Raw genomic sequence first — 12,661 nt, 5'->3', positions numbered from 1 at the left:
GCGTCGTTTATTTAACCAAAGAAGGCAAAGTCTCGTTGAATACAGCGATGAAGAATTAATTCGGAGATACCGTCTAGATGGGAATGGCATTAGATTCGTCGCCAGTCTAATAGCGCCAGACGTAGAGCCCACAACCACCCGTAACCACGCACTGGATGCCTCACAAAAGACGCTCATCACACTGAGGTACTTTGCCACCGGAAAATTTCAGTTGTGCAATGCGGACGATCAAGGTGTCAGCCAGCCAACCATTTCCAGATCTGTGAATGACTGCATACGGAGTTTGTCATCTAACAGGATTGTCAAACAGTTCGTTCGCTTCCCCCTACAACTTCGTGACATCAGGCGTCACGAGACCAACTTTTATCAGATTGCAAACTTTCCCGGAGTTGTGGGGGTGATCGACGGAACGCACGTTCAGATTCAAGCCCCAACAGTAAACGAAAATGAGTTTGTAAACCGGCATCACTACCACAGCATCAATACACAGATCGCTTTCGAAAGCGAAGACAGGATAATTGACGTTGTCGCTCGGTAGCCTGGATCGACACACGATTCACGCATATTGACCAACAGCCGTCTCTACCAGTTGTTCGACCGGAATGTTGTCCCCATCGGATGTCACCTTCTCGGTGACAGTGGTTACCCCTGTAAGAAGTGTCTACTAACCCCTTTCCTAAGACCATTGGCAGGATCACAAACAAACTACAACAGGTATGTAAACTTCCGTGTAAAGTTGCCGATTGTGATCAGCAACATAGAATGGTTTCCCTTGAGTGAATGAGTGAGTTAATATTTAACGTCACATCGGCAATATTTCACCCATATTAACCTCGAATAAAGATTGAGCAGTCGTGCTCATTACACATTATAGATCACAAACGTTATTACATTTAGTCTGGATAACCGAAGCAAAATACAGTTTTCATAAAATACGAATTCTGTAATCAGGTTGTAGACTTTTTAAATATGCTGAATATTACTTGAAATTATTTTCTTAAAACATCATAAACCACCTAAATAATCTATGTAAGTGTTACTGTATTATTATTTATTTTTCAGAGTTATTTACTGAATAAGTGGCAGTTAACCCCGACAACACAAACTGTTGTTTACTGTTTACTGTGCTGGAGATTTATGTACAGGTTACTCTATGATATTTTATTTCATAACCCAGATCGCATAAAAGAACAAGGAGCAGTGTTGAGAGGGCCATTGGCCAATTCAAGCGCAGATTTCCTGTTCTTCATGGGGAAATCAGGTTAAAACCTGAGAAGGCTTGCAAGGTAAGAAAAATATAATCAACAACAGTTATTTCTTTAGCACTGTTTACCTGCCACATAAATAATACAAATAAATTGACAAGGTAACAAAGCTAAATGGCAACAATATGATTAAGAAATTACAATTTTGCAAAATGTATGAATCACTGAAACTATGCAACTATATTATATATAACTATATATCACGAATTTGATATGGGTTGTCATGAATTTCTATTTACTGATGCCATTGAAAATATGTAAAAGACAAGACAGAAGTTCATCATCTCAAAATGTATACTGCATGGCCATGTCTATACTGACTTTTGTATCTAAATTATTCCATATTTCAGGTGATCATAGCATGTGCTGTCCTTCACAACATATGCAAGGACAGGAACATTCCATTACCACCCACAGATGGGCATGATGGATTTGGAAGGCATGATGAGCAGAATGGAGGTCTACCAGGAATCACTCCACCAGTGGCTGCACTGAGATATAGGGAGCATTTTGCCAATACAAACTTTCCATGTAAGATGATTTTAGAATCTTATATCATAGTGTCAGAGTTAGAACTATACATGGTAGATTATGTTATTACATTTAATACAGACAATCCTCCCCAAAACAAAATTCAGTTTTATCACTCATACCATTAATACATTCTACACAATAGCTTTATTTAATTGTAATATTGTATATTCCCTCATCTTCCTAACTATGTACTATTGACAATTTATTTTTATTTGACTAAAGGTCCCACAATAATTTTTCTAACAGAATCTGTTTTTTCCTTATATTAGACAGAGAATGATATATGACACTTAATACTCAAATATGTAAATATTTCTGATATTCAGCAAGTACATTTATGGCAGTTTAAGTTAATTCAGTTTCATGATTTTATGTTTTAGGTATTCCTTTTTCAATGTGAGACATTCTATTTCCAGCTGCAATTTCTGTTTTAACAGAGCTTCCACTGTGTGGCATCCTGGAGCATCTGGATGGACTGCTGGCTCCTCAGGACCCATTCTGGCTCCCTCTGGCTGTGGATTGGGGTCACATATGGCTGCATAAATCTGTCTAAAAATATAATGATAGAAATGTGCTTGTAATTTTCATATAAATGTTCTTTCAATTTTAACAAGCCTATTGTTTTGTGTTATTACAATTAGATAAAAACATCAATAGCAGTTGTTCATTACATATATTAATCATGACAGACAGTGCAGTTAAAGCATACCAAAAATATTTGTATGTATGAAGACATTTATGAACAAAAGTGAGGTGATGATATTCTAACCAAAAGGTAACTCATGTCATTCATATTTACCCGTCATCGGTTGGTACCAAGTCAAGTACCTGCAGCATTGTTGAGTCGACTGACCCAGGCACACCTGTTAGTGCCACATTGTCCTGGCCTAAAATGTCAATGACAGCATCGGTCACTGGGCTGATCGGTGTTGGTGCTGGTCCACCTCCTGCATTAAAATTTGATCACAATCATTAATTTGATTTCTTTTATTTAAAATAACTTCATATATATGTTCATTGGAATACGACAATCACTATTCCATTCAGGATCACATTTTTTTAAATATTACCCTCCATACAAGAAATACAACAACAAAAACACAGATAAGATTGATTCTGATTATTGATCCATCAGATTATTGATCCATCAGTATTAACTTATTTGTTAAGACAATTGGCAGAAGACTGATAGTTATCATTTAATACCTGTGACTCATATAAAGGATATATGAACTGAAGAAAAGTACTTGCCTGTTCCTCTAGTCATTCTGCTTAACTCAGAATATTTCTGTTTTGATTGGCTCTTTATCGTCTTCCACTTTTTTTCTACCTCTTCTTTAGATCTGGGATGCAGACCAGCGGAGTTGATGGTTGCTGTAATAACCTGTTGAGTTGAATGAAAACTGTCAACCTTTATTATGATATACATATGTTACAATCTGCTTATGAATTACTATGTCATAACCATAACATGTTAGAAATCAACTATATGTTTTATGATTGTGGACAAATAAGCGTCAGAGCATTTGGGAGAAAGGGTATTCTTATAAAGTAGGATTTCCTAATTTTTAATTTTCCATATATTCTTGAAATCAATTGTTCTCAAGCTTAATAATCGATTCCACACTTATGATGATAATACTTTAAAATATATCTCTCAAAGCTTTCATATTTAGTCCCAAGTCTGCAGCAAGTGAATTGTTAGTAAACAAAACATAGGAAATTTTACAAATATTCCTGACACTACATGCTGTAGCCTCATCAAACTATTTATTTGTATGAGGTCATGTTCGCTTAAAAAACTTTTTCGTTCATACATGTTCCTTTCCTTCGTGGTGTGACCTCGGCTAATCATCACCTACACTCACTACATTTTCCCAGTGTTTGATGCATTTTTGGTTGTTTCATAGGCGTACCAATGTAATGCAGAAAAGAGAAGAGAAAATCGTACATATTCACGGCTTACATATAATTAAAAACAAATGAAAACTATGCGTAACACGTAGTCTAAGACATTTCTGTATTCTTGACTATGTACAGTTTGACAGTCGGACCCAATGTTTACATTACCTGCCACGCCTCTTGCCGCTTCGCCGATGTCACGCTCGGACCAAACTTCCCTTCCAACACACTGGCGTTTGTTTTGACGAGTTCTGTCAAAAGCAGGACATCGTCTTTGTTCCAGTTGGGTTTTCTCTTCTTTATCTCAGCCTCCGACATATTTGTCACAATGTATTACCGCGGTACCTCGATGTGTCGTCTGTCGTAAACAGCAAATAGCAAATGTTAAACACATGCATTGCAACCAGTCAATTGAATTTGAAAAGTGTTTTAAATTCCCAAACTTGTGCGTGGTTCCTGGGCTAGGCCATTTAGAAATGAATATGGTAAAGGCATTATTCAAACTGCTGTGGAAGCCATTTTTCAAACATATAGCCATTTTGAATGGTTTCCGATCACCAAATGCTTTAAAGTTTGCTGAATCATGCACAAACCATCATATATCATGGCAGTTCATCATGATCTTTCTTTTTGGAAGTTTAGACGAATTCATTACTCCCTTCATTCGTCAAGATGTACACAATACCTCACTTCTGAATGCATCTACCTTCCTGGAGAACATGAAAGAAACTAACAATCCAAATCACAAGTTCCTATGGAATGTCTTGTTGAAATTTGTGATCCCATTGTTCGTATTCCGGTCAGCAGTGCGCCGCAACAACCCTGCTCTCATATTGGCATCCAAACATGTAATGAGTAATCTGTTTTACGGCATGAACAACACAACATATCAACAGATAATGTTCCGAGACGAGACTCTGCGATGTTTAGCACCTCCAGAGGTATTGAAACATATTCAAGAATGTGAAGTAGTTTCACAGTCCAGACACAAGAGCAAAGGAGAGGGGGGAGACTTTGTCTTGGAGTCTTGGAACCGACGTATAAAGATGTGGATACCTCCGGGGGTACCAAGTCAGCAGACATGGAGGCGTAGTTGTCGCGAGTAGAGACTCGAGGAGGTATAATTTTCCAACCTAGGTCCTCAATACTGATGCGTTATTCATAGAATGATCCTATATTCATCCATGGTTTTATTTCTATCTGATGTCTCGCCATGCGGTATGAGAACTGCAGTTTTTCCGCCCGTACGGTGCGCTAAGATCTGTTATAATACAAAACTCATTCACTTTCTAATACCATTGTTGAATGACTAACGAAAAACTGAAAAAAACTGGGTTTGAAGTTGTCACTGCTTGGTGTATTTTGGCGGAACAAGTCTTATCTGTGTTATATCTGATTCAATCCTTAGGCTTTAAATATCCTAATTTCGCATTACAAATCAACACAAGTCGTGACCAAACTAACAGAGTAAGGGGTTATTTTATACACCTTCCATAAATTGATATAAGAATAAATAAATATAACACGATTTAGTTTCATTTATTCATGTAAAGGATTGTGCGCTGGGCAGTACATTTTCAATGGTTTTAAATTCCTGGATGATAATATGTGGATTCCCATACATGAAATATGACACCAATAAGTGCACGTTGTGTCACTCTCATGATCACACCTTATCCACTCCTTGAGGCGTGGGTCGGATGTGCCATACTGTACATGACACAACGGGCACTTATAAGTGTCACTTTTCTCATCTTTCTTTTTGAGAACCGACTTTCTACAGCGCCTTGTACTGTTTTTATTGCCTTCCTTCGACGATGATGTTTCAGGATTCTCCAAAATAGGTACCTGGATTTGTGGAAGTTCATCAGTTGTAGACGTTGTTTCAGGAGGCGTTGGGTTAGGCTGGTTTATTATGTGGATAGGGGGAGGGATGGTAACACTTTTGGTGTGTAAAGGCTGCGCTCCTTCTGGTTCCTGTAATTATAGCAAATTATATAAGTATGATATATCTGTATTGCTCAATTGTTATAATTAAACACCCTTACATTTATTTATTACACATACATACCCCATACTTTCCTTGAAACATTGGGGTAGCCAAGTGGTTGTGAGCTCCTCCACCTTCTGCACAGAATTCAAAATAGATTTCGGCTTCAGTCACTGTCACAAATTGTTGAATCTATACAATGAATGGTCATTTTCTTTCTGAGGACAAAACATGCTAAATATATTGGTTATTGTATGTTACAATGATAAATATATACGTGTTGTGGGAATAGAATATAAATTCTTATTTAAAGTTCATTATTTTCCATGTAGATGCGGAAACTGTATACAAGGAGATAGGAATCCATGACGTAGATTCCTTTTCCACCATGACAACAAGGACTATGGCCCCCGAAATCATGGGATGGCGTTGTTGGTTGCGCTCCGTGAACTATTTGGCTGACCCACTCAAAGATGGCATTCATACAGGTAATAGTATAAAGGATGATATGACCATTAATATAAGTAATTGTCAATATGGTTTATATGGTCCAAGTATGCGGTTAATATACGGTTAATAGATCTTACGTTGGAAGTCAATACAAATCATTAATAAAAAGTCTTTAATTCATGATACATTTAGTAAATTTTTTCGCTTTTCATACAGGAAATGAAATTCATTAATGTTCTGTGAATTATAGGTCTTGATCCAACCATGGTTCTGGACAAGGAATTGGTTCACTGTGTGGATTTGTTTAAGCAAAACAGAGCTTAATACAGGTATATTAATATATTGGTTTTGGGTCAATGATATATTTACTTCAAATAAGCTAAAATAATAAGGAATGAAATATGTTGGAACATGTAATTACCATTGCATTTGCAAGTAATAATGGGACCCATTAAAGAAAGCAATAATGTAACGTTGTAATTTTTCTCATATTGTCGGCCCTCGCACGAACAACAGCCTGGAAGGCTTCCACAGTAGATTAAAAAAGGCACTCCACATCACCATCCTAGCATCTACCGATTGTAGAGATCATCCAGAAGATTGAGATCGCAGAGAGAGCCAAACTCCAGCAGATCAAGGTTGGTGTTGCTCCCCCAAAAGAGGAAGAGTGTCTACATATTGGGAGCCTGAGAACAGGCTGATGCATCAGCAAGAGAGACTGCATGCAGGAGGGATGACAAGCATAGAGTTTCTCGATGCAGTTGGGCATTTGCTCAGACTTGGTTGACATTCTTGCCTGTATAGTGAATGACGTCAAAGATGTGAAATCTTAAATCTTGAATGATTTAATTTAGATTATCTTGTTTAATTAATTTATTCAGTTTTTATGCCAATTCAAAGTCATTACAAAGTCAACCATTGATCATTTAAATTATCTTGTTGAATTAACTTATTTTGTTGTATGTTTCAAATAAATGTCACTGTCATTATCCATAATCTCTTCGCTTTGTGTTTGGATTAGTAACTGATTATGAATCGAACACTTTATGATTTGCAGGATATTGCTACTAAGGCCAGGATATAGAGGATATTATATGAGTGCCCATGTCATACTGTGTTTACGACATGAGTGCCTAAATGTTGGTATTTCCCGAGCGTGAGCGAGGGATTTGCCGATATTTAGGCACGAGCGTTGTAAACATAGTATGATTTGGGCACGAATATAATATTCTGTTTATTACTGAAGTCCTCACTGTTGCAGACATAACAACAAGGTTTGTTCATTCTTGTACACGACGTTTTACTTCCTTTTTATCATGATTATATACACCGCAGTGTTCATTGCTTCTTGCATTCCTCCATATTGCCGGTTGTCGGTTCAAGCTAAAACATGATGGAAACATTTTCTACTAACTTCACAGTACTAAATACCATTGAAAAATATTCCTCCAAGTTACAGAATAAATGTTACTCGGTAAATAAAATATCCTCGGATTATGGTTTTGTGGATGAAATACACTTACTTTGGCTCTAGTTGCCAGAAACAAACATTACAAATACTTGTGTAATGCAACATGTCAAACGTGGAAAATTGTGATTGATAAAGTCATGACAAGGTGTGAAATTGTTTCTGCAAGAACAACAGAAATTCCTACACTTCCAAAAACCCAAAACATGAGGATACTGTTCACTTATAACAGTCAAGCAAAAAATAACATAAAACGTGACACTATTTTAGGCCAACCCACGTGTTCCTAACCTGGAAATAACTGCACATTTATGGCTTAATTTAACATGTTTAAGTGTATTATGTAACTGTAATACATATATATTGCGTACTACATGATTTGTAACTACAAAATTGTACTTACAAAATTTGTAAACCCATCAAACTGTCTACACATCTTGTTGTCAACTTCACCACCGCGAAGCACATGGCCAACCACAGTTCCCACTTTTGGAGTTACCTCCCTTGCCCCCTTGGGCATAAAAAATGTGGATCGCAATCCGGAAAAATTAAATCTTTCAGTTACACGCACATTGAGGAAAATAAACCCAAATCTACTCTCATACTGGCATCCAAACATGTAATGAGTAATCTGTTTGACGGCATGAACAACACAACATATCAACAGATAATGTTCCGAGACGAGACTCTGCGATGTTTAGCACCTCCAGAGGTATTGAAACATATTCAAGAATGTGAAGTAGTTTCACAGTCCAGACACAAGAGCAAAGGAGAGGGGGGAGACTTTGTCTTGGAGTCTTGGAACCGACGTATAAAGATGTGGATACCTGCGGGGGTACCAAGTGAGCAGACATGGAGGCGTAGTTGTCGCAATCTCGAGAGACTCGAGGAGGTATAATTTTCCAACCTAGGTCCTCAATACTGATGCGTTATTCATAGAATGATCCTATATTCATCCATGGTTTTATTTCTATCTGATGTCTCGCCATGCGGTATGAGAACTGCAGTTTTTCCGCCCGTACGGTGCGCTAAGATCTGTTATAATACAAAACTCATTTACTTTCTAATACCATTGTTGAATGACTAACGAAAAACTGAAAAAAACTGGGTTTGAAGTTGTCACTGCTTGGTGTATTTTAGCGGAACAAGTCTTATCTGTGTAATATCTGATTCAATCCTTAGGCTTTAAATATCCTAATTTCGCATTACAAATCAACACAAGTCGTGACCAAACTAACAGTGTAAGGGGTTATTTTATACACCTTCCATAAATTGATACATGTATAAGAATAAATAAATATAACACGATTTAGTTTCATTTATTCATGTTTAATGGATTGTGTGCTGGGCAGTACATTTTCAATGGTTTTAAATTCCTGGATGATAATATGTGGATTCCCATACATGAAATATGACACCAATAAGTGCACGTTGTGTCACTCTCATAATCACACCCTATCCACTCCTTGAGGCGTGGGTCGGATGTGCCATACTGTACATGACACAACGGGCACTTATAAGTGTCACTTTTCTCATCTTTCTTTTTGAGAACCGACTTTCTACAGCGCCTTGTACTGTTTTTATTGCCTTCCTTCGACGATGATGTTTCAGTGAGTGAGTGAGTGAGTGAGTTAATATTTAACGTCACATCGGCAATATTTCAGCCATATCGTGACGAGAACATTTGACATTTAAATAGAATGATATTGAAGTGAAAAATATGTATATTATAAAAAAACCTGCCAACGAAGGGCAGTAAAACAACTAGAATATCACATATACAGATAAAACTAGTAATAGAGTTTAAAACATTTTAACCACAGGGGACAACACAATATAAAAATGAGCTATAGATCACCAACAACTGAAAGTAGGTCACCATACTAGGGTCCATGGGGACTTACAGTACCTTGCTACCTGCATGGACCCTAGTCGGATTTACACCATCCCTTCAACCGCTGGTGATTGTAGGATAATTTAGCCAAAATCTAAATGAACGAAAATACTACGTTTAAAACTTGGTATGTGAAAATTCTACTTTTGAAGTTTTGGGACTTACATACCCCATCAGGAGGACAATAATTTTACGCTACTTCAACCCCCTTTGAGGGTACAGCCACTAACAATCTAAGTTACTAATCTAAACTACCAATCATTAAAATACATCTATCTACAGAACATGTTAATCAGAATTCATCAATGAAGTCAATTTCTTTTAAAAAACCAATAACTAAATGAGAATTAACAGTAGTAAAAAGATCCTTAAGTGTTTTTACACTGAAATACTTATCCCTTATGATGGAGAATTCAACACAGTCAAGCAGGATATGCTTGACCGTAACTCTCTCATCACAAGGGATACAAAACGGAGGATCTTCACCATTTAGCAAGTATTTATGAGTATAACGTGTATGGCCAATGCGACATCGTCGCATAATGACCTCTTGAAATCTGGACTGGCAACCCAAGTAGGTATAACCAATGGTTGGTTTAATTGCATGTAATTTATTGATACCTACTTGGGCATCCCACTTCTTCTGCATAAGATCACGGATGTAAGTTCTAATGCAAGCCTTGTAATCAGAGAAAGGAATGAGAAGTGGTGTCACAGATTTGTTGAGTGCTGCCTTAGCAGCAAGATCGGCCATTGTATTCCCAGAAATGCCAACGTGGCTGGGTAACCAACAGAAGATGATGTTTCAGGATTCTCCAAAATAGGTACCTGGATTTGTGGAAGTTCATCAGTTGTAGACGTTGTTTCAGGAGGCGTTGGGTTAGGCTGGTTTATTATGTGGGTAGGGGGAGGGATGGTAACACTTTTGGTGTGTAAAGGCTGCGCTCCTTCTGGTTCCTGTAATTATAGCAAATTATATAAGTATGATATATCTGTATTGCTCAATTGTTATAATTAAACAACCTTACATTTATTTATTACACATACATACCCCATACTTTTCTTGAAACATTGGGGTAGCCAAGTAGTTGTGAGCACCTCCACCTTCTGAGCACAGAATTCAAAATAGATTTTGGCCCCAGTCACTGTCACAAATTGTTGAATCTATAAAATTAATACTCATTTTCTTTCTGAGGACAAAACATGCTAAATATATTGGTTATTGTATGTTACAATGATAAATATATAAGTGTTGTGGGAATAGAATATAAATTCTTATTTAAAGTTCATTATTTTCCATGTAGATGCGGGAAACTGTATACAAGGAGATAGGAATCCATGACGTAGATTCCTTTTCCGCCATGACAACAAGGACTATGGCCCCCAAAATCATGGGATGGCGTTGTTTGTTGCGCTCCATGAACTATTTGGCTGACCCACTCAAAGATGGCATTCATACAGGTAATAGTATAAAGGATGATATGACCATTAATATAAGTAATTGTCAATATGGTTTATATGGTCCAAGTATGCGGTTAATATACGGTTAATAGATCTTACGTTGGAAGTCAATACAAATCATTAATAAAAAGTCTTTAGTTCATGATACATTTAGTAAATTTTGTCGCTTTTCATACAGGAAATGAAATTCATTAATGTTTTGTGAATTATAGGTCTTGATCCAACCATGGTTCTGGACAAGGAATTGGTTCACTGTGTGGATTTGTGTAAGCAAAACAGAGCTTTATACAGGTATAATAATATATTGGTTTTGGGTCAATGATACATTTACTTCAAATAAGCTAAAATAATAAGGAATGAAATATGTTGGAACATGTAATTACCATTGCATTTGCAGGTAATAATGGGACCCATTAAAGAAAGCAATAATGTAATGTGGTAATTTTCCTCATATTGAAATGTGTACCTTTATAGAAAAAGGATGATAGGCTGGTATAACTAAACAAATGCTCGGAAGGGATATATGTTGTATGGTGTTTACAGAAGTATGGCTTTGACTGGAGATTTCAGTCGTAGAGGAACGCCCTTGATTCGCATATACATCACACCAGAGGACAGGCAGGCGAAAAGAGTATAAAACCAAAGATGAACTGATCAGTTTGGTAGAGTTAAAGCTACAACAGAATGACGTAAGTTACTTAATAATGGTTGATAGATGAATGTTTTTATTGCATTACATACTGAATATTAATGTCAGTTTTTTGCCTTATGTAATTGCACCTATTGTGATTGTGATAGCTGCATTGATGGTGATGCATGTTAACAATGTAGTTACATGAAATGATTTCCATGAAAAAATAAGTTACAAAAAATTATTTCCTTACAAGATGGACAATGAGTGGAGTAAGAAGTGGAAGGATGTCAGACGGGGAAATAAGACCAGGATCCTCGATTTCATGAGTCAACTAGTGGAGGCAATTGAAGAGAAAAATGTATCTGAAGAAGGTAGGTTACGAATTTCTAATAAATACAAGTAAGTAAGTTAGCATGAAATTACGTTACACAAAATCAAACAAACCATTTTTATTAATGTGGCTTTTCTTTTGTGGAAGCTTTTGGAGCGGTCCGACGCATCTGTCATGTAGTTGTGCCCTCTGGGTCCAGTGTGATGGATACCCTTTTTTCGGGAGGGTGCTGTATCATCCCCTTTTGACCATTTCGCTCTTCTACTTTTCCCCAACAATTTGATTTTACTTTCCTGAATAATATGTCACACAACAGATTTCATAATTCAGTTTATACAGGTAAAATATCAATCAATATAATATGATATATCTGAGAATTCGTAGAGTATATTACGATCATTAGTAGAAATTACTTTTTCTATGGAATAACTTACTTATTAGTTGTGTGCACTTGTGTTTTGTGGTCTATGAAATGTATGTAATGTATAAAAAGCAATGAAATGTGTAAGAAATGGTATGCAACGTGATTTTTCAGCTTAAGAACCTATTTCGGTGTCATTGTTACATTGTGAAGTGTTTTGTAGCATAAAATCATCAATGTAATTGCATGAGTTATGTCCCTTGGCAAAAATGAAATATGTCCCTTTTGCCCTCCGTAGATTTGTGTACTTTGGGTGATGACGTTCAGTCAGCGGCCGCCATTACTGGATGCAACGAGGACGACGCATGGAG

The 12,661-nt window shown here is 36.8% G+C and overlaps 2 long non-coding RNA genes across 4 annotated transcripts; one reads left to right on the top strand and one right to left on the bottom strand.

Moving 5' to 3' along the window:
• Positions 1-358: 358 nt before the first annotated feature.
• LOC124265062 lies at positions 359-11,608 on the top strand. 3 transcript variants are annotated; one of them, XR_006895335.1, is made up of 5 exons: positions 359-714; positions 1,178-1,286; positions 1,616-1,796; positions 2,216-2,323; positions 11,597-11,608. It is a non-coding gene; the product is annotated as an uncharacterized LOC124265062 (long non-coding RNA). The 3 variants fall into 3 exon arrangements; XR_006895334.1 differs by lacking the exon at positions 11,597-11,608 and having other exon boundaries at positions 360-714; positions 2,237-2,324; XR_006895333.1 differs by lacking the exon at positions 11,597-11,608 and having other exon boundaries at positions 360-714; positions 2,216-2,324.
• LOC124265064 lies at positions 7,421-8,076 on the bottom strand. Its single transcript, XR_006895336.1, has 2 exons — positions 8,013-8,076; positions 7,421-7,524 (listed from the first exon to the last, which is right to left on the bottom strand). It is a non-coding gene; the product is annotated as an uncharacterized LOC124265064 (long non-coding RNA).
• Positions 11,609-12,661: the final 1,053 nt, after the last annotated feature.

This window comes from Haliotis rubra, unplaced genomic scaffold (assembly GCF_003918875.1).
Source record: "Haliotis rubra isolate DU_JTF1 unplaced genomic scaffold, ASM391887v1 Scf96, whole genome shotgun sequence".
In the NCBI taxonomy this organism is placed as follows: domain Eukaryota; kingdom Metazoa; phylum Mollusca; class Gastropoda; order Lepetellida; family Haliotidae; genus Haliotis; species Haliotis rubra.
The sequence above is the reverse complement of the archived record's forward strand: the minus strand, read 5'-3'. Positions and strand labels throughout refer to the sequence as shown.